We start from the raw sequence: 21,947 nt of genomic DNA on the forward strand, positions 1-21,947 counted from the left end.
GTTAAATTATTAACTCCAGCAGATTTGATATTTGACACTTTATAAGAGTTAAGGTACCAACTCTCCAAAAAGAGTTAAATTAACACTTTCTGGTGTGGACCCATATAGACACTTTAAAAGTGTTGAAATCAAATCTGACAGTGTTAATCTGGGCCTCCTGGATTTGCTGTGCATATTTCACAGATAAGAGATTTGATAAGTCTTTAAAATATGAATCGATCATACTATACTCCAAATTTTATTAAACACCAATTACATCGGTTACTTTCTTCACTACCAAAACTAAACAAAATTAACTCAAATGTATAAATTTGAAATTTTGTTTTACAACAGTCAACTTCAACATAACACTCAACCAAAAGTGAAGAGGCGAATAAGGTTTTTGCTCATGTCTCAGTGTGTTCGTTTGTCTGTAGCATTAACAAAATATCACATGAAGCACTAGACACATTTTAAATAAACTCTCATTAAGTAATCATTGAATGTAAATCTACAACTGATCAATTTTAAGGGACAACCCCATTCAATATGGCTACATGACTAAATGACTTAAGGAAACAAAAAATGGCTGTAAATCAATTTTACGAAAGTTAAAAAAGAATTTGGTGTGGAAGAACCTGAAAGTCCTTCCAAACACATACCCCAAGTGCTAATTAATCATACAAAACCAGTTTTTAAAACTTTGCCATTGACTATTGGAGTAAACTGTGCGTGTCTTTTAGCAAAATATTTCATGAATGACTGGGTAAGTATTAAAAAACTTGCAGAATATATTCTCAGGGCATACAGTGATTGCTTTTTGCATATAACCCAATTCAAGATGTTGGCCACAGCCAACTGACCTCAGCAAACACTACTTCTGTTCTCTTTTCTGGGGTTACAAGTCATCCTTTTCCATCTAAATCTATCTTCTGAGTCCTCTATCCTCACTCCAACTACCTCCATGTCCTCTTTAACTGCATCCATATATCTCCTCTTTGGCTTTTGTCACGGCAAAAAATAATTAACAAATAGCCAGATGTCTGTTTCAGAGAATCAGGAGAAAGATCGATCTTTGTCTTTGAAAAAGAATTTTATTCCAAAGGCAAAAAGGCATTCAGAGACCCCCCTCTCTGAACTCAGTCAAGAGAAGGGCCCCGAAAGAAAAACATCATTACATCATTTTCAGTCACACATTAACATAGTCACTGAGCCGCTTCGTTTCTCACAAAGAAAATCTGATAATAACAGGGAGTGAGGAAGCACTGAGAACAAATCAGCCAAGACCGCTGCAGAAGGGAGTAAGTGAGGCCCAGAGTCTTTCTTAGTTCCCACATAGCACAAAGAACAAAAGCATTTCAAACCTTGATACAAAAACAGTAAGAAGAAAAATAAGTTCAATACGTCTTCAATTGTGCTGGCAATAATCATAATTATTGTTATACATTTTACTATTAAAAAAAACATCATTAAAATTTTCTATTACACCTTCCTCTTTGTCTTTGTCCTGGCAGCTGCAATATAGCCACTCCTCTGCACATGTTCAAACCATCTCAGTCTGGCCTCTCTAACTTTATCTCCCAGTCATTCAACCTGTGCTGTACCTCTGATGACATCATTCCTAATCTAGTCCATCATTATCACTCCCAAGGAGAACCTCATCATCTTCAGCTCTGCCACTTCCAGTTTTGTCTCCTGTTTTTTTGTCAGTCTGTCTCCAAACCATACAACACAGCTGCTTTCACCTGTCTTGTAAACCTTTCCTTTGACCTTTGGCACCACGCTTTCATCATAAATCACTCCTTAAACTTGTCTCCATCCACTCCATCCTGCCAGTACTGTCTTTTTCACCTCTTTACCACACTCCCTGTTTTCCTGGACAGTCGACATTAAGTACTTTAGGTCCTGTACCTTTGTGACCTCTGATCCTTGTAATCTCACTGTTCCACCTGTCTCTATCTCATTCACACATGTTTTCTGTCTTGCTGCTGCTGACTTTCAAGTGCATACCTGCACCTCTCCAAGTTCTCTTCCATCTTTTCCCTGTTCTCACCACAGAATACTATGTCATCTGCAAACATAATAGTCCACAGGGATTCCAGCCTGACCTCATCTGTTAATCTGTCTATCACCAGAGCAAACAAGAAGGGGATCAGAGTAGATCCTTGATGCAGTCCTACCTCCACATTGAAGCCATATCTCACTGTCATCTCTCCTAAACATTTCCATACTTCCACTGGTTAGTTATCAGGTCTAACTGCCTTCCCCTTCTTCATCTTCTTCAAAGCTTTACTAATCTTTTCCACTTCCTGGTCCACAGGTTCTATGACCTCTATTCTTCTTTCCCTTTTATTCTCTTCATTCATTAGCTCCTCAAAGCATTTCTTCCATCTTCCCATTACACTCTCTTTGCTTGTTAGAAAATTACCATTTACTACGTCTATCTATAACAAGACTAACCTGCTGCACATTCTTTCAAGCCTGATCCCTCCGTTTCACTAATCAATACAAGTCCTTCTCTCCCTCCTTGGTGTCCAGCCTCTTGTACAACTCATCATATGCCTTCTGTTTTGCCTTTGCTACGTCCTTCATCCTACACTGCATCTCCCTACATTCCTGTCTACTATCTTCAGTCCTCTCGCTGTCCCATTTCTTCCTGGCTAACCTCCATGAGCGTGCTGGTTGAGAAAAGAAATTCAGCATTCTGTGACTGACTTGTGACGTGGCTCTGTCAACAGTAGCATGCACCTTGCAGGCGGGGAGGGACTGTTATCGCCTGAGTGAACGTGACTTGTGATTTGTTCTCTGCAAATAACCTACATGTATCACTCAGTGAACAAAACACTCTTTGACTCTGCCCTGAGTGATTCTAACCATTTCCTCCTCAAGGAGATACGCTCTCATGTTGTTGGCTAATAGTCAAGCCACATGAAAATAAACGCACACACACCTCTGTCCCTATTATCTTAACAAACTATGATACACATATGGTACACAAGTAATGAGAGGAGAGGAGACTAAGGAAGAGTGAGTAAGTCTCACAGTGCAGAGGAAGATGCAGCAGCGACACGGGGGTGGGGGGTGGGGTGGCTGAGTCTGTAGGGCAGGCTACAATGTAGCTGTGGCTACAATGTAGCTTACTGCCATCAATGTGAAACGCTTTGGGGCCCCTCTGTGCCTCTACTGCTATTATTTTTATTATCAATATTGTAATGGTGATTTGCAAATAAACTGTACTTTTATAACAAAACTTGTTTGTTTTGAGTGTTCTTTTCTTTTAAGATTAGATATTACCTGGATACGACTCAACTATTATCAGGGAGGGGTGACCACACAACACAATGCTCACACACACCCACACATACTCCCTTTTCCCTACCACCCCTTTTCAAAGTCAACTTTCCCCTCCTGTTAAATGGTAAATTCTCCCAATGACCTTGTACTCACACCCATCCTCCCAAAGTTTTCAGAAAGAAAGTGAGACACTGTGAGGGAAGATGAGTGAGTCAAGAAAAAGTGTTGTCTGGACACAATTTAATTCAAAAAGGAACTGAACCAACACTATATTTTACCAAGCAGGAAAACACTCTCAAATTCAATCATCCCTGATTTATACAAGAGAACACAGGTGCAGCAACAAAGATGCATAAATCACAACTCTAGCATTGACACATCCAAGACTATCCACCCTAACACCAGAAGAGTGGGAGAAAATAAAGCAGGCCTTTGACGTATTGAAGCCGTTTGAGGAAATCACTGTCGAGATAAGCGGCAAGGGGTATGTATATGATTTTATTTTTGCACTGTGATAATGCTGTGATTTTGAAGTCTCCATTTTTACCTAGCACAGTCACATCCAAAGAAAGTCATAAAACTATCAATCAAACTTTAGGCTCCTGCTTGTCTGGCTTGACCTAGGTCATTGCCATGGAAACTTGACTTCAGAGGTGGTTCAGTTAAGGCTTTTGTTTACTTTTCTTTTTGAAAAAAAAAAAAACTTCACTAGAATTAATTGCAGCATATAGCTTAGTTTTCAAACAAATGGTTATGAGTCGCATAATTATTATTACTTTTAGTAATAAGATTGTGAAATATAGATTTACAATAACAATGTAAATTTTTATTGTTGTCATTGTTACTATCAAGTCCAAACTTTGTTTTTCTTTCTGTCAGATATGTCAAAGGTGATTTTTCTGACAAGAGTGTTACACAAGATAGCTTTAAACATGCAAAGAGACGTAAACCTGAATGAGTCTGTGAGACTCATGGTGGACAGCATATGTGCACAGATGTCTCACAGGTTCCACAAAATTGAGGCACAGGTTTTGCTCTCTGAAGCAGCAGCAACAGAACCCACGTTCAACAGGAAGGCCTTCAGCAGGGATGAAGACGCAGATATGGCCTATTAAGATCTCAGCAATGCTGTTGCGAAGGTGAACCTCCCCCAATAGCAAGCTCCAGGAGGAAACGGAACAGCAGCACAACCAGTCAGGACAGTGCAATTTGGCAGGAATTTGATCAGCAGGTCCTTGGGCTTGTGACCAGCAGTCAAAATCCAGTGGCAGATTCAATATTGGAGGTCTGTGCCTTTTGTGGAAAACCCGCTTATACCTAGATCTTCAAACCCCCTCACATGGTGGCAAAGTAGAGGTGTGGTCTATCCAAGACTTTCTTATGTAATGAAGATGAGATTGAATTGTGGCAACATCTGTCCCATTGCAGAGGATTCTTATTTAAATGTGGCAGATAATAACAGAGAGATGAAATTGGCTCATCTTGTATTTTTAAATGCAAATCTGGAATAGGGGCTATGACTTTTGATGAAAATATCTTGGGAGAGAGCATAATGTGCAAGGACAATCTTTCATTTGTTTGACACTTTTGGTGTGTGTTTGTTTAGTTTCTTGTTTCTTATATTTGTTTTTATTTTCTTTAAGCTGATATTTTCTTTTTTCTATTTTTAAAGTAGGCAACACAGAGCTTTTAGTTTTTATGTTGGCATTTCTGGCTCTTGATTTAATATTTGTTTTTGCACTAAATGTAAATGAGGCCTATTTGTTTCATTTTTGATAGTACTTAAGTTGATATTTTAATCCTAATATATTAAAATGTACAATATTTATATTGGCTTTAGTTTCTCTTTTTATTTATTATTCTCCACTTTTATTATTTTTTGTTTCATTTCACTGGAATAAAACATTTAACAACAGACATTTAGTCACATACCATTTTTTTGTTTATTTGACAAGAAATGGAAATGTATGCGCATAGTGTTTGGCATATATAAGTCTATTGCACCAAATGAAGAATTATATTGCTTTGCATTGGGTCTACAAGGGAGTAGATTATAGAAAACAGCGCATATAGTACACTTACTATAGACTTACTATACATGTCTATAAATACATGTTTATAGACTTACTATACATGTCTATAAACTCTGACTGAAAGACGGATTTAATGTCAGCCCGTTTGATGCAATATTTGATGTTTTTAAAAGTAACAGAATTTTTGCTATAGCTGTGATGTTTATATATATATTTTAGTCTCCATGCCTTTTTTTACATTACTTGATAAACACCATAATTTTTATTTTAATCTTTCTGATAGATCAGATGCTCTGTGTCCTTAATAATGTCATAATATTAAATAATAACAATAATAATAATAATAACAAAAAGAAAGAGGACTTGCGTTTATGTGAACGTGCTGCTTGCTGTTGTAGTGTTGTGTCATTCGCAACTGTAGGCTACACAGGAAGGGTAGTGTATCAGAGAGGGCAGGGGAGTGATTCATTTAATAAATGTACTGCCGATTCGTACATACACACAGAGAATTGTCACTGAGGATTCATTCAATAAATGAACTGCTAATTCGTGCATGTGCACAATAGAGAACTGCTGCTTAAGAGTGACTTGTTTGCAAAGTATTGTGCTAGAAGTGGCGCTGTGTTACTCACTCGCATACTGCACAAATAAACTGCATGAACTAAACGGTTCGGTGAACAAATCATTTTAATGAACTGATTCTAGGAATTCAGTGCAGTCAATAGAACTGCTGTTCCCATCAATGCTGAGTATTACACATTGAGTAAAGTTTTTGCTTAAAATTTAGGCATTAATTGTTGGCATCAACCCTGTTTGTGAGCAAAATATCTCATAAACTACTGGGCTTATTTCAACAAAATTTTCATAGACTACTGATCGATGTACATCTATAAATGACAAACCTTTGGAGTCACTTGAATTCAAGATAGCCATCACAGCTTATTGACATTAGCGAACGCTATAACTCTTTCAGTTTTACAGACACTGATCTAAGTTTGGTGTAGTAGTAGCTGAAACTCTGAGCACTAACTCATCTTGTGAGATCCTACAATATTGCATGAGATGGTGCATAATGTCACTTACAAGGTTTGACCTAAGATGACTTTAGTTTAAAATTCTGTCATGAACAGCTGCAGGTAATACACATATATTTAAGAAATGTTAAGCCTTTATACTCATTTATATGTGTAAAAAACAAATTCCATATTGTGGAATACTACATAGAAGCCCAGAGTCAGTGAGCAAACCCTTAAAACTAATTGGTGGACATACACATGTACTCACTCAAGCTGTCTGGAGGAATTGTGTTTGAGCACTGTCAAAGTGTGCAGTAATGTGCCAAACATTGAGTGTATCAGGAGAGCACTCATAGTGAGGAGGGAAACTGGAATAAAGAGAAAAAAAATTGAACATGCACAACAAGGAGGAGGAGAGGCTGTCTGAATTGGAAGCTCAGCTCCGTGCTGCCTAAGGGGACCTGGCTAGCTAATGGATTTTCACCAGCACGGAGAGTAGCTTCCAGCTACTAAGAGTGGCTCCCATTAATGGTCCTCCAGCAGACGTGAAAAAGCCAGGTCCCCAGGCAGGCTGGGTGATGGTTTGGAGTAAGTATAGTGCAAATACTAAGCCCCCCGTTCATCACAGTTCAAAACAATTTTTCTCATTTATTGACACACCCGCTGAGAAACAGACCCTGGTAATTGGCAGCATGATAGTCTGAAAAGTGGCACTAGGAACTCCTGCTAATTATCTAAATTTTCATGTTCTTGCAACAACAGGTCGAGGTGTAGTAGCTGCTATTTTTTAGTCAGGATTATTGATTGTTAAACAAATTGTTAATTGTAATTATTTTGAGTATTTGACTCTCAGTCAACAATTCACTTTTACTTGTTGTTATATATTTTCCACCAGGCAATTACTCTAAATTTTTGTCTGAATTCTCAGATTTTTTTTGTCTGACCTCTTATTGAATACATAGAAAGTCAAAGTAGCAGGGGATTTCATGTAGATGTTGATAGTGATAGCATAATCTAATATTTTTATTAGAGTCAATGGATTTTATCCAAAATGTCCACAAAACTACTCTTTCTCTTCATTATTCTTGATCTGGTTCTGGCATATGGCATAGAGAGTAAGCAGTTAATAATACATTTTCACAATCCTGTTTTCTTACCATTTTTTTATATACTTTGATTTTACTTTGACTGATTACACAGCCACTGAGAGTAAATTTAATTACAGTAGATGTCTATCAGAGAATGGTAAACTATTTAAAGAATCTCATCCATTATTATTTTCCTCTGTCTTGCAGAGTAATTCAACAGAGTGCAGCAACTTAGAGGATCTTGTTAATAATATTACAACTTCAATGCAAACATCACTTGATAAAATTGCTCCTCTGAAAAAGAAAGTGATCAGTCAGAGGAAGCTAGCTCTTTGGTTTAATTTAAAATTGCAGACTTTAAAACAGGCATCTAGAACATTTAAAAGAAAATAGCACTCCACTAACATTAGTCCACTAACAAGAATTTTATTTTACTTGGAAAGATAGCCTGTTAACATACAAGAAAGCCCTTCATGAAGCTAGAACTGTATATTATTCATCTTTAATAGAAGAGAATAAGAACAACCCCAAGTTTCTTTTTAGTACTGTAGCTAGACTAATGAAAAGTCCTATTTCCTGATTCCCTGTCAGATGAAGCAGCTATAGAAGTGTCACTAGTACCTGATTTGTGTTTAAACCGTTTTTGTCCTGTTAAACTCTCTGAATTGTCAAAAATAATGGCTTCAACAAAGGCATCAACATGTCTGCTAAATCCCATTACAACCAGACTGTTGAATGAGATATTCTCCTTAAATGATATCCTCATTTTCGATCTGATTAATTTGTCTATATTGAATGGTTATTTACCACAGAACTTTAAGGTTGCTGTAATTAAACCTTTACTTTAGAAACTTGATCTTGATTCAGGTGTTCTGGCCAATTACAGACATACAGCCCCAATTCCAATGAAGTTGAGGCTGTATGATGATTTGATAATCCTTTTCAACCTATATTCAATTGTAAAGACAAGATATTTAATGTTCAAATGAATAAACTTCATTGTTTGTTTGTTTTTTGCAAATATTCACTCATTTTAAATTTGATGACTGCAATGAGTTCCAAAAAAGATGGGACAGCGACATGTTTACCATTGTGTTACATCACCTTTCCTTTAACCCACATCATACCTGTTCGACTTATTTTAGTCCATTTTGTAACCATCTTGGCACCCACCCCAGTGTTGATGATTTAGTTACTAAAACGCATTTTTAAGACAAAGTTATTATTATTATTATTATTCATATGATTCGATCTGTGCATCTGGGGATGTATCACAAAATGTTTTCTAAAAAACAAACAAACAAATGAACAAACAAAACTAGATCTCAAGACAGAACAAATTTAAAATTGCTGTGCTATTCAAATCATGACTTAAGTTCCAAAAATAGACACAGTCGCTTGAAAACACGAGTAGGCTAAAATGTTCTTTATAAATATATGAACCACTTCTGCTGAATTAGGATTAGCAGGGGTAAGACAAATCTTCAATGCACAAATAGAACAAACAACTGGTTTATACACAACGTCAGCTCTCAAATGTGCACATAAAAAGTGAGTAACAAGTGCTAATTCTACATTAACGTAAATGAGGGAGTCAGCTGCAGCACAATAAGGATAAATCAATTGAAAGCAGAGAACAATATATCCTGACGTACAAAAAAAACAAACCCAACTATATTTTACTTATTATACTTAGACCTATATTACTTATTACTTATATTTTATTTATATACTACTCTCTCTTTACCTATGACTGTAGACCTGCTAACGTCTCAAATGTCATCATTAAGCTCACAGATAACACCACAGTGATCGGCCTCATCAAAGACAACGACGAGGCTGCTTATAGAGAGGAGGTAGATCTTCTTGCTGAGTGGTGCGACATCAACAACTTTCTACTTAGCACTGAGAAGACCAAGGGGCTCATTGTGGACTTCAGGAAGGATGCTGATCCACACCCACCCATCTACATCAAAGAGACAGCAGTGGAGTGTGTGAATAGCTTCAAGTTCCTGGGAGTTCACGTCTCTGCGGACCTTACCTGGACAACAAGCAGCTCCAAGCTGGTCAAGAAGGCTCATCAACACCTCTTCTTCTTGAGGATTCTGAAGAAGAACCACCTTGCACCGGACATCCTGGTGAATTTCTACCGCTGCACCATAGAGAGCATTCTGACCACCTGCATCACAGTTTGGTATGGAAACTGCTCCGCTTCAGACCGGAAGGCGTTGCAAAGGGTGGTGAAAGCCGCCCAGCGCATAGTAGGAGCACCACTCCCTGCCGTAGAGGACAACCATGGGAAGCGTTGTCTCAATAGGGCCAGGAGAATCATCAAAGACTCCAGTCACCCAGCATACAGACTTTTCACCCTGCCCTCTGGCAGGCGCTAAAGGAGCCTCAGGACTAGAACCACCAGACTCCGGAACAGTTTCTTTCCTACAGCTGTTAAGACTCCTGAACTCTGCCTCCTGACACTCATTAGTAATTATGGACTGAAGACATACACATGTTCACACATACACACACACACACATACACACACATATCATCAATAATCTTGAATCAAACACATACATACACATCGCACCAATATTGTATATTGTATATCCACAATAACATTGTATACTGTACATACACTTGTATATACATTTGTACATTTCTGCTCACATCTGTATGTTTTTAGATCAACATATATATTATATTTACAACTTGCTTAAGCACTTCTGGATGGATGCAACTGCATTTCGTTGCCTGTACTTGGGACATGTGTAATGACAATAAAGTTGAATCTAATCTAATCTAATCTAATCTAAATATTTAGATGGGTGATTAGACTCAATTTATCATGGTGGGGAAGTGAAGTGAGTAATGGAAGGGACTTATGATAGGACCCCAATGAGTCTAAACGCTGGTGGTTATGATACTTCAGCATGAAGCTCCTCAGGCGTCATGAAGAGGTGAAGATGGAAAGATGTATGGCTTGCTAAAACACAGGAATAGGAATGAGACTTAAAGAATGGAAACTGCCTCAAACAAAAACAGGTGAGAAAATCTATGGACTAGTGTAGGGACATGAAAATTCAAAATTAAGTGTTTTCGATGTGGAAAATGGTGGACCTCCTAAAGTAGAAGAAAAAAGGTAATACAACCAGAAATACAGCGATGTTGCTTTAGATGGTCAACCTAGTGAGTGCTATGAAATAAATGAAGGAATTTTCATTGTAACTTTGTGGATTTTCTCAAATCCACACAGGGTCAAAATTATAACTGGAACTATTAAGTTGTTATTGGGGTCCAAACCCTGTGATGCTTAGGGTCAACTGTGCAGGAAAATGGGAAGTGTGGTAAAAATGTTAAGAAGAGAGTCCAGGCAGGATGGAGTGGGTGAAGACAAGATTTGTGACAAAAGGGTGGCACCAAAGGTCAAAGGAAATGTTTACAAGACAGTGGTGAGACCAGCTATGTTGTATGGTTTGGAGACAATGAGAGGAAGGAAGCGTTGTGAGCGGCAACACGTTGTTATCACTGTTAATTCAGTGAGTGTGACAGAGAGGACTGGGGCTGAGGTGGAGAAAAAGTGGTCAGATTTTAGGGTGGAGGCAAAAACGCGACTAACCGGCCACCGCCAGAGCATGTCAGCTACAGGTGGGGGTAAAGGCATACCGAACTGATACAATTTGAAAGAAGGACGGACGGTGTCGTGCTGAAAAGCGATCGGGCGCACCCTCGCGAAGGAGTGCGCACGGGTGAGAACGGCATTAAAGCACGCCTCCTCTGCGCTCTGGGGCTTTGGAAAGGAGAACAATAAATAGTCGTCACTGACTGTATTGCCGTCAGCTAAGCTAGCAACGTGCTGTAACTCTTCTGCAGCTGTCTGAGACATCTTTGCTACGAGTTCACTTCCTCTCAAATGAGGCGTTCTACTGAAACGGACGAATGCGCAGGCACGAACAATCGATCTACACATGGATCCTGCTCTTTCCTGGTTATTGACCAGTTGGAGAGGAGCTGGACCAAGAAGACAGCCTCCTCATTTGCATATTGAGGCAGAAATGCACACGGTAATGTAAAAAGAGGAGGAGGAAATGTCAAAAGAACAAACGCTTGTATAAGGAAAAAGCGAAAGCAAAATATAAACATTACTTTACAAAAACGCATGTGTAAGGAAAAGGCAAGAGCAAAATATAAACATTACTTGATGAAATGCATGTGTAAGGAAAAGGCAAAAGCAAAATATATATATTTCTGCTTTTATTTTTAATTATGTCAGTTTTGGTCCTCCATAACTGTGGGCCCTTGAGCAAGACCCTGAAAATGAATACACTTTACTTACTGCTTACTAATCACCATTGTTAGGTCTTTATCACTTTAGGCCATAAAATACACTAAAATAAAATATTTATCACTTATACTTGATATGTAAAATGTGTAGTGCTGTGCAAAAGCTTTAAACCATCCCCTTCTTGTTGGTGTAGATTATCAGTCATCCAGGACATAGTGAATCCAAAATAACATTAAAAACAAAAACAATTGGAGTCAACCAGATCATCTACATCTCAAAATCTAAATCTAAAAATAAAATGACTACAGATCCCATTTTAAAAGTGAAATAACCTGGCCAAAGGAGAAAATAGAAGCTACTGATATTAAGACAAGAAAATCCTCACAATTCACAGGTGGTTTCACCCCAAGTCTAGCACCCTAAGGACTAGTGAGCATGAGAAGCACAATACAGAACAAACTGACAAACCTTCTAGAGTTCATCAAAAAGAAAGCCCTCAATGATTAACTGCTAAATGAATGTCTCAGGAAGCAGATACCCAAAGTGGAAGAGAAAAAAACTCAAAAAATCATTGTGGAAAGATGAGCCCATGCACGACATGATTGAGGATTTAAGAAATCTTATCAGTGGCTAAAGAGGTCTACACTAAAAAGCACAAATATTTCTACCCTACATAGTCACAAAATCAAGCACATCTTATATTTTTCTTTTAATTTTCCACCTGTTAGGACCTGTTAGGCAATCGCAATCTTAGGAGCAAATGTACCTACTGGCACATGACAAATAATAAACATGTACAACTGCACAATTTTAATCTTTTTTACTGTTTACAACAAAAACTAATTTTTGGCTTTATTACAGAAAATACTGTCATCAGTACAGTTTTTTTTCTTTCCCTGGTTTCTAATGTAAAGAATCTAAAATGCAGTGAATTATGTAGGTCATGCTAACAATCATCAGACACATTATAAAAAGTTGTATTTCTCTCAATACCTCGGGGTACAATGCTAGTCTTATATATACAAGTTATGTGTGATTTATGTCAGTGTTAAAGTCACAATAGATGTTGGGTATTTTTATGTTCTGTCATGAGGACATTTTTGTGGAAGTACAGAGAGGAGGGAAGATCCCCTAAGGGATTATACTGGTATAATGTCAAATGGTTGTAATGAAGAAAAAAATAAAACAAAACCTGATTGTTTTTCAGCATTATTAAAGACATTTCTTAAATCACTAAATATGCCTTATCTAGTAGAACAACAAAAAAATTCCCTTCTCAAAGTCATTTTTTGACCAATAATTTTGTCTGTAATCAAACAAATTTGGCTTTTATTGCCCCTGAGGCAAGGAAAGTGAATGTTAAAGTAGTGTCACTATCAGTATTCTGCATCATGATGATCATTCCTTTGACTAGTTGCTTCTGTTGGAGCTTTGCTATGATTAGCTGTTTTTTTAAAGTCCTATTATCATGTGTTACAACTTGTCAGCATAGCTGCAACTGTTGGCAGGAGATAAGTAAAAGCTACACTTCTCATATTATGAGAAGTTATGTCAACTCTTTACAAATGACCCGTGAAGGTGAACAATAGAAAATAGTAAAAGAGCATAAAAAAATATAAATTTGACTTATTGACTAACAGCCACCTGCTACACAAGAATGTTACCAATGGAATAATGAACTTGCCATGGCAGCCCACACCTCAAAGGGGATTATTCTGACTGAAAGGCCAGTGTCTTCAGTGACATAAAACATCTGCTGTGATTGGGTATGTCTAATGCCATCTGGCAGCACCAGCTTCCTTCAAAGGAACTGTCAGGCCTCAAAAGAAGGCTTTGATTAAGACTCAGACAGTTCAGAGACATGTGCACACATGGATATATGCAGTACTCCAGTACTCACCGGCACTGCTAAATTTTAAATTTTAAGAAGTGGTGTTTTCTTATAAACTACATAACCCACAGGACATTGGTACACAATGTATGTATGTGAGCAAATTAATGCTAAAAACAGCAGGTCAAGATCCACTCTAGACTGTTTCTGATTTGGTCAGATTTAGGGGATCAGGTGACACATGACCCACACGGAACTGGTTAGAAGTTCAGCATGGGGTTGGGGGGGGTCAGAAGCCCAGCTTGGCATGAGCTGGCACAATAACTTTAGAAATATCTTGGTTTATTTCAGTAAATTATATTAATTTCACTTAGTTATATTGTCCCCTGGTCATATTCAGTCCCTCTTTTATGACATGCAGGCACTTGTCGTACTGCCTGTTTTTCCAAATCAGCAGTGTTAAATTTTTTTTGATTCCCAGTGGTCCATGGTAAAGTAACATAAAGCCAAAGCACCCACTTGCATCTTATAAACACCATTAAATATACTACCAGGTCTTACGTGCCACTTGTGTATGAATAGCACATTAGCACTCACCTAGCTGAGAAGCTGTAAGTGTATAAGTGTTTCACATTTTACTATTTTTGCTTTTCCACACTGAGAGATGCTATCAAGTTCTGTCTTGTAAATTGTTTTGCATCAAGTCTAGGAAGGTCACAGTATCACCTATGAGCCTGGGGCCTTTCTAGGTGGAGTTTCCATACTTTCCCTGTGCATGCGTGGGTTGACTCGGGGGACGCTGGTTTCCTCCCACTGTGAGGATCTTGGTGTTGTGATTGTGAGTTTGAGTGCGTGTGTGAGATCTTCCTCTTAGGGGAACCTTAGGTGCTCACATTACCTGAGTTTTTCCTCATGTCTTCTGTACCTCCAAGGCTGAAGCTTCCACTGACCTCCACTCAACCCCAGAGTTACTCCAGTTAGAACCTCAGTGACAGACTGCACTCCAGAGAATCCATTTGTTCCACAGTCATCCTCTGCAGCTCCTCCGCCTCCAGTGATCACCTGCCTGACTGTTCTCCCTCAGCTCCATCCAGCCAAAGCAGAACACACAGTTCCAACCCCTATGCAAGCTCAGCTGGGACTCTTACCTCAGCCACTCCATTGTCCTTCCGGACAAACACCAGGGTCCGAATAACTCCCCTAATTTTACCAAAATACTCCAACTCTGTAAGTTGGAGTATTTTGTTGAAGTAACTATCTTCTCACATTTATCTCAGCCATTCTGGATTTTCCAAAGCTGCCGCTAACAGCCTTTGCTCTCCTTCAGACGCTGTCGAATCCAGAGCACTGAAGCCACTACAAAAGACACAATACATTTCTAAATAAAATCTTTATTTGTGGAAAACCTTATGTGATTCTGCATGCAAGTCAAGAAACTACCTAAAACCATGACAGATGCGACACTCACAGATCAAAAACATGTATGGTAGGTTAATTGGTAACTTGGTAAATTGTCCCTTGATGTGAGTGACAGAGTGAATGGCTGTTTGTCTCTATGTGGTTCTGTGATGGACTTGCGACCTGTCTAGGGTATACCCCGCCTCTCGAACAGTGACTGCTGGAGTGAGGGACCAGCTCCTCGTAACCAAGAGAGGAAAGGTGAGTAACAAAAATGGATGGATTAATGCATCAAGTCTAGGTCAATGTAATTGAAACAAACTCTCATTTTTGTATGTTTGTACATTTTTACTTTGTACATGGCCTTTAAGAAGCTGTTCAGTTTAAATTGGATGTGTTAAGACTTATTTTTTTTCTATTTTTTTTTTTATTATGAATTTACCAGTTGACGAATCCAATCTGGATGTACATGAGTCAAGAGAGATTTTTCTAAAAAAAGTAAAAGCATTTGTTACTTTTTTCCACTATACCTAGCCTGAATCAGACCAAACCCCAACACCAAGCAAGCTATGTACCAAACTGTGATTTTTGCATCCCGTTACACCCCTAATAACTTCCATTTTCCAATGCACAGGAGCCTTAACTGAATAAGTAGGAAAAGGAAAAAGTACATGCAAATGTGGGTTGCTGTACCTCTGATGCAACCATGGCGGAACATGGAGAAATCAATGAATGTAAGAGTGAAGCCAACAGTGTACAGTGCTGGAAAGATCAGAACAGTCTTGGAAGGCAAAAGGTTGAAGTGATGACAGCTGGCCACATGAAAAAACAAAGAACTGACTTTTGTTTGCATCAGTTGTCTTGACACATCATACATACATACACCATCACAGGTGGTCTATGCTACTATGGAGCTTCACAATCAAATGACAAAAAAAAATTCTTAAATTAAAGGGGACCTATTATGCTTGAGATTTCACCTGATCAGTTCTGCCTGTTTTGAGCTCATTTCAGAATGAGCGGTGTTAGGGCTATGTCATTTTTATGCAAATGAGCTGCTGTTGGCCACAACTTTCCCAACTCAGTGTCCCGTCTCAAAACATAAAAACTCACTGAAGGATTAAATGCTGCGGATCTGACACACATTTGTATCGTTATTGATGCAAACTCTGAGGATTCTGACTTTGGGACAGGGGCACTTAGCGATTCCGAAACGACATTTGTGGAGTTGGACACCGGCAATCAGTGGGTCCGAACCCTGACTGGTAGCAGGTCGGGACAACAGCAATCAGCAGGTCCAAACCCGAAAAGTGTCATGACGGCTGCCTGGTAAAGATCAGCTTTATTTTTTCCAACTTTTCTTCTCTTTTAATAACATAGTTCTAATGTTAGTTTAGACAAACCTGCCGTGACTTTAACAGAGACATGTTTCTGGGACAGGTGAGCTGTTCAAACTACAACTTTCTTTGGCAATATCGCGGGGAAATTGCCATAAAAAATAAAATGAACCAACGCAGCTCTGTTCTCTGTGACTGGGAAAACATGCATGGATACACGTTCTATATTGCAGCCGACAACAGAACATTTCCCTTTTCCAGCAGACATTGTTCAGCGGTAAAACCAGCAGAACTAATGTGACGGTCTTCTTGTAATGAAGTGGGTGGAGCCCCACTTGGGTTGCTAGGTGAGGGGCTGGGCTCGGCTTGGGGTTGCTAGTTAACAGGGATTGTAATGCAACAATGCAGAGGTTTTTGAACAGGTTGTTTTGCAGACACCAGAAAACATTTACTTATTGTCAAAAAAAACAAAAACGGCTGGGTGGTTTTGTTTTTGCGCTTGGACTGTTTTATAAGCAGTAGATACCAAAATAGAAATACAAAAACATGCAAAAAGTGAATTTTGCATAATAAGTCCCCTTTAAGCACACACCACAAATTTGATTCTAATTATAACAATCCATTTTACAACGCTGTACGGAGATGAGGTGCCAAGTGGGTGTATGATAAGAATCTAAAAACACACAAGTACATTTTTATGCAATCAGTAGAAATAGAACAATTTGCAGTACCTGCAGATTTCATATAGTAAAAAAGTAATAAAAAGACTAATATTTTATGCCCAACCACACTTTCATCCACAGCTTAAGAAAAAAAAGAAAAAAAGTACATTTTTTTCTCTTTTAAGCAAAAGTGGACAAGGGAGGCCAAGACCTACTTTTTATGGAGTCCATGTAGTATTTCAACTCGACATTTGTGAAAAGTAGTCATGGTATGCAACCTACTAACATTTATAAAAGGAAGCCTTTTGCTACACAGCTAAATTTGGAATTATGATTGGTAGAAATGACTAATAATTCACTGGATTGTTGTAGTGATGGGTGGTGGGATTCATGGGTGGTGAGGCTGACATAAACAGATTACACGTACCTTAAAGAACAAGACACTAAGACTTTTGTTGCCACATACAAACTATCATAAACATTCTTTTTTGACAGAAAAAGCTGAATGGGGTAGTTTTAACATTATTATTAAATAAATGCAAGAACACAATGGCGTTTGGTTTTTATTTTAGCATGCAGATGGGATTTAGTTTAAAGAGAGCAAGGCCGGAAAGTGACGCAGAGAAGAGGGAGATTAGTCTTTTTGTCTGTGCACACGAGTCTTGTCCATAAGCAGATTGTATTCCCTATAAAGCTCTGTTATTTCATATAAACCAGATGATTTTAATAGTTTTATTTTATTTTTTGCTGTTGTTGTTATTTTGTATCTGTGCCAACTTCCAGTAGACTCATCAAGCTTTCAGTTTAAACAGCTGCAAAATTTATGAGCTAATTATATCATAAAAGATAAATCCATCAAAACATTTACCTTGAGGTATTGCTTATGCCAATGCCTCTGCTGCAAGATCATCTCTAGGGAGAGTGTGGGTACTAAGTTTGAATGAGTTATCTTTAGCTTCGTATTTTGTAAACAAACAAAAAAAACTTTTCACCACATGGTTTGATTAAAGCTCCAGTTTTGAGAAAGAATTTGAACTCAGATGACCACTTCATTAAGGCAGAAGTACTGCTTAAATTACTAGATGTTTTTTCAGTGTAGACATCAAAATCAATAAGAAAATGTAATAAATGCATGTGATATACATGTGATATATAGATAAGCACAATGTACCTCTTCCTATGTGTAAGATGACAAACACTTTAGCTAAAAAAATCTATTCTTCACTATAATTTAATTCCATCCTACTACATGTAAACAATAGAAAAGTCAATTTTTTTCCCTAAATTAAGACTTTTTGTGAGTAACGGACTCAACACATGGAGAGCGAAAAACGACAGCGACTAATAGCCCTCATTGCCACTGGGGTGAAAACAAATACACGGAACGCGATAGCGACGGCAGCGTTGCAAATCGTGCTTATGCTACTCGTCTCCAACAAATTTGATTGGTTATGAAACTGGAAGGATTTTACATTTACAAAGTGTCATCGTGTGTATCTTGATAATTACTGCGTGAAATGTCATATAATATAGGAAAGTCAAACACAGCAAAAATTATGCTTTCTTTAGTGTTGAAAGTGGTTGCAGACTGCAGCTTACTCTCCGTTCATTGGTCAGTCAATGAAACCCTCGCTGATTGGTTTTACTGCCATAAGTTGAACATTTTTCAACTTTGTTTTGTCACATCGAGTGTCCGCATGTGCATGTTTACATGTACAAGCTCGAAATTTCACATGCACAAATTTCGCCAGTTGCTTGGCTAGAGGAGGGCAAGCAATTGTCACTTCATCGCACAAGTTCCATGGAAATTAATTGAGAGGGAGCGTCGTCGCTCCCCATGTGTCGAGCCCATAGGACATACACTGTTTCAGTCCAGCGACAAAACAAAGCTCTTCATTTCTTATTAAAGAATCAGCACTTTTTTTTCCTCCAATTTATCCCCACAGATAGATGCTGAATAATTCTTCTAATGATTGGTTCAATTTAACCACAGAAACTAAGGGGCCTCAGCTAATAGAGTGCATCTTTCTACTTATCGTCCTACCTGACAATTATTGTACACAGAATGTGATCTGTATCCATAGTAAAATGTAATGAGCTCTTTTACCACTAAATTCTGTTTTATCAAATTTAATGAGTTATAGTGATATTATGACATTTGCTAAGAACATTTTATCCTAAAACATTTGAGATGGAAAAGTACTGATTAGATTAGAGGGAAAAAAGTATTTAGATTTTGAAAAATGCAACAAATGAACTTGTACAGCTGTTAGGGAAGTTAGGGTGGGTGAGTGTTTATTTGGACTACTCTTTCCTGTAGCAATCAATCCTCTTAATAAAGTTTCTGAGCTAATTTTGTATAAAGGTAAGGTTGTAAAAAGCCCAGCTGGGCGGCTTAAGTTCTGGAATGGAATGAGAGTGGGTTGGGAACAGGATACGTGGTAAGAGAAATTCAAAGGTGAGGCTGCACTACTTAAGCGTGGTGAACAACACTTCTAATGGCATGGCTTGAATACTCTCAGACACTGCCTGACACACACACACACACACACACTTTCAGTCAATGGGAATAAATGGGAGTTTCATTTTAATGGACAGAAGAAGAAAATTAACTAAATTTCAGAAAAGAAAAAATAGAACATTACATAGAAATTAAAAATGTATTTATGTGGCAGAAAATATTTGATCCTCAAGCAAAACATGACTTAGTTTCTGATGTAGTTCCTCCTTTGTTGGGAGCACAGCAGTAAGATAATCCTAATGACTTTTAAGCGCATCATTTTTAGGCATTTCTTTGTTGACTTGGTACTATGCTTTAGGTCTTTTTTAAAAACCCATCCATCCATTTCAATGTTCTGGCTAAGGAAAGAAGAAGGTTCTTGTCCAGAATTTTACAGCACATGACCCTATTCATTGGCAGCTTAATACAGGGAAGTCATTTTCGTTAAGTTGTACTCAACATTTCTATTCCTTCAAACAGAGTGGATCAAGCTTATGCCCTAAAGGTCAATGTTTGGTCTCATCTAAGCTAACAGATTTCAATCTCTGTCTGAATCCATTAGATTTTCACTGGCAAACTTGAGCTGAAGGCATAACCCACGAGTAGTAAAGAAATTGTCTCTCAGCCAAGTGGTTGTGAGATGTTCTTTTTTGCATGGACATTTTATACTCTATAGAAACTGTGGCAAAGAACTCCATGAAAACCCATCCTTCTTCTGACAACACCACAGGGTTTCCCCCAGTGTATTATAAGCCTGGCGGGCCGCCAGCTTTCCCTGCCCCTTCGCCAGGCTAAGCTCCGCTTGTTTATTGTAAAATATGTCATTTTATAAGCACGTTTTTTTTTTTCCACCCGCATCAACTTGACGCGTTGATCACCGTGCGAGGGTGTGAGCGCCAACAATGACGCAATCGCACTGTCCCCGCCCCGCGAAGGCCCCGTGCAGTGTTGCGTCACGTGATCGTGCACCTCCCAGTTTTTGTAACTTGGCATGGACAGCGCGCCGTGCTCCATTCAAAATGGACGATCTTGGTTCTCTCGCGAAGCTGGTTTGCCTGTATCAGCCTTTATATAATCCCTCTGTGAGAGATCACAAAGATAATCAAACAGTTCAAAACTCACGGAAGCAGATCCCATCTGCAACCGATAAAAAGGAGTGTTTACAGACCACAGAGGGAAGAAATATTAGTTCTTTGATGGGTGAATCACAACTAAAGCAAATAAATCAATGAAAGTCAAACTGAATGCTTTAAGTTTAAACATCCTCTCTGTATCACAGCCAGAAAATCTGCTCTCTCTTTTTTTTACCGTATTTCCACTGGTTACGTAGCGTACTGCGCCATCTTTCTGGAGAATGCTGCACCAACGTAAGTGCCAAGTATAAACACCTCCACCACGAGCTCAGGTCCATGCGCTGTTCGCAGAGCCCTGCGTGACTCTAATGAGCCCTGAGACAGAGCCACCTTCAGCTGCAGTTTGAATGTTGTCGGAGCCACAGCAATAAACATTGAACCAGTGGGTTTAACGAAAAATGGTTTGTTGAGCAGAAATTCAGTTTGTGGCTTTACAAGACCGAATATGGTAAGCGTGTTTTTTACTTAGTGAAAATATTAATATGACGTGCTAATTTATCCTCGTTTACCAGTAAAATGATGCTATTAAATTCAGCATTAGATATGGTTTGTTTTGTTGTTACATGTAGTGACCTAACATGCAGCCTGTGCCACTAAAAGCACAGTACAGTACAGCATCTATCTATTTGTCAGAGTTCTCGGTTGTTATTCATTGGCCTCGACGTGAGATGTGTATTGGTGCCTTGTTTGCACTTTTTCATTTATGTCAATTTAATTTATTTGTAAATGTGACTTAAATTAGAATTCAAATTAGGTGCAATCAATTAATATTTATTTTAATTGTATTTTTGTTTAAAAAAGTATTTCATAAGTGCCTTTTTGTAAAACTGCAGTTGTGCAATTATTTGACACAAATATCTTACAATATCTTATAATAAATAGCCATATTTTTTAACTTTCCTGTCACCTTTAATCTTTTTTTTAACTAAATCACAGGTGGCCAGCAATCGGCCGGCAAACGGCCACTTACCACCAGGCTTAGCCTATTTTCTGGGGGAAACCCTGCACCAGAATAGAACTCTTCCTGCTGGCTTCTCCACTCTTTCATCTGTGTACAGATTATTGCTTTACTACTAAGGTTCAGTTCTCGAAAATCGACTGGAATCTTTCACATTTTTATATTTCGATTCAAGGTTTCGATACACAGTCTGCTGACCGGAAAAGGAAGCCGAACACCAATGAAGAAGAATCTTTAGGAAGTGTGTGCACAACCATGGACAAAGTGTGGCTGCGATTGAAAGTGTAGCTTAACTTTAACAAAAGAAATGACCAGTTGGCTCAGTGCAACACTTGCAGCAAGATTATATTGTGCAAAGGAGGGTGTACAATCAACATGATTAAACACCTCCGGGTTCATGGTGTAGAAGTAACAGTGTGCCCCATTTGTGACGCAA

At 38.4% G+C, this 21,947-nt stretch overlaps 1 protein-coding gene across 4 annotated transcripts in view; it reads right to left on the bottom strand.

Moving 5' to 3' along the window:
• Positions 1 to 21,947, bottom strand: part of atrn (attractin) — a 166,652-nt gene that overhangs the window by 21,100 nt on the left and 123,605 nt on the right. The window lies entirely within an intron of this gene.

This window comes from Kryptolebias marmoratus, linkage group LG10, assembly GCF_001649575.2.
Source record: "Kryptolebias marmoratus isolate JLee-2015 linkage group LG10, ASM164957v2, whole genome shotgun sequence".
In the NCBI taxonomy this organism is placed as follows: Eukaryota; Metazoa; Chordata; class Actinopteri; order Cyprinodontiformes; family Rivulidae; genus Kryptolebias; species Kryptolebias marmoratus.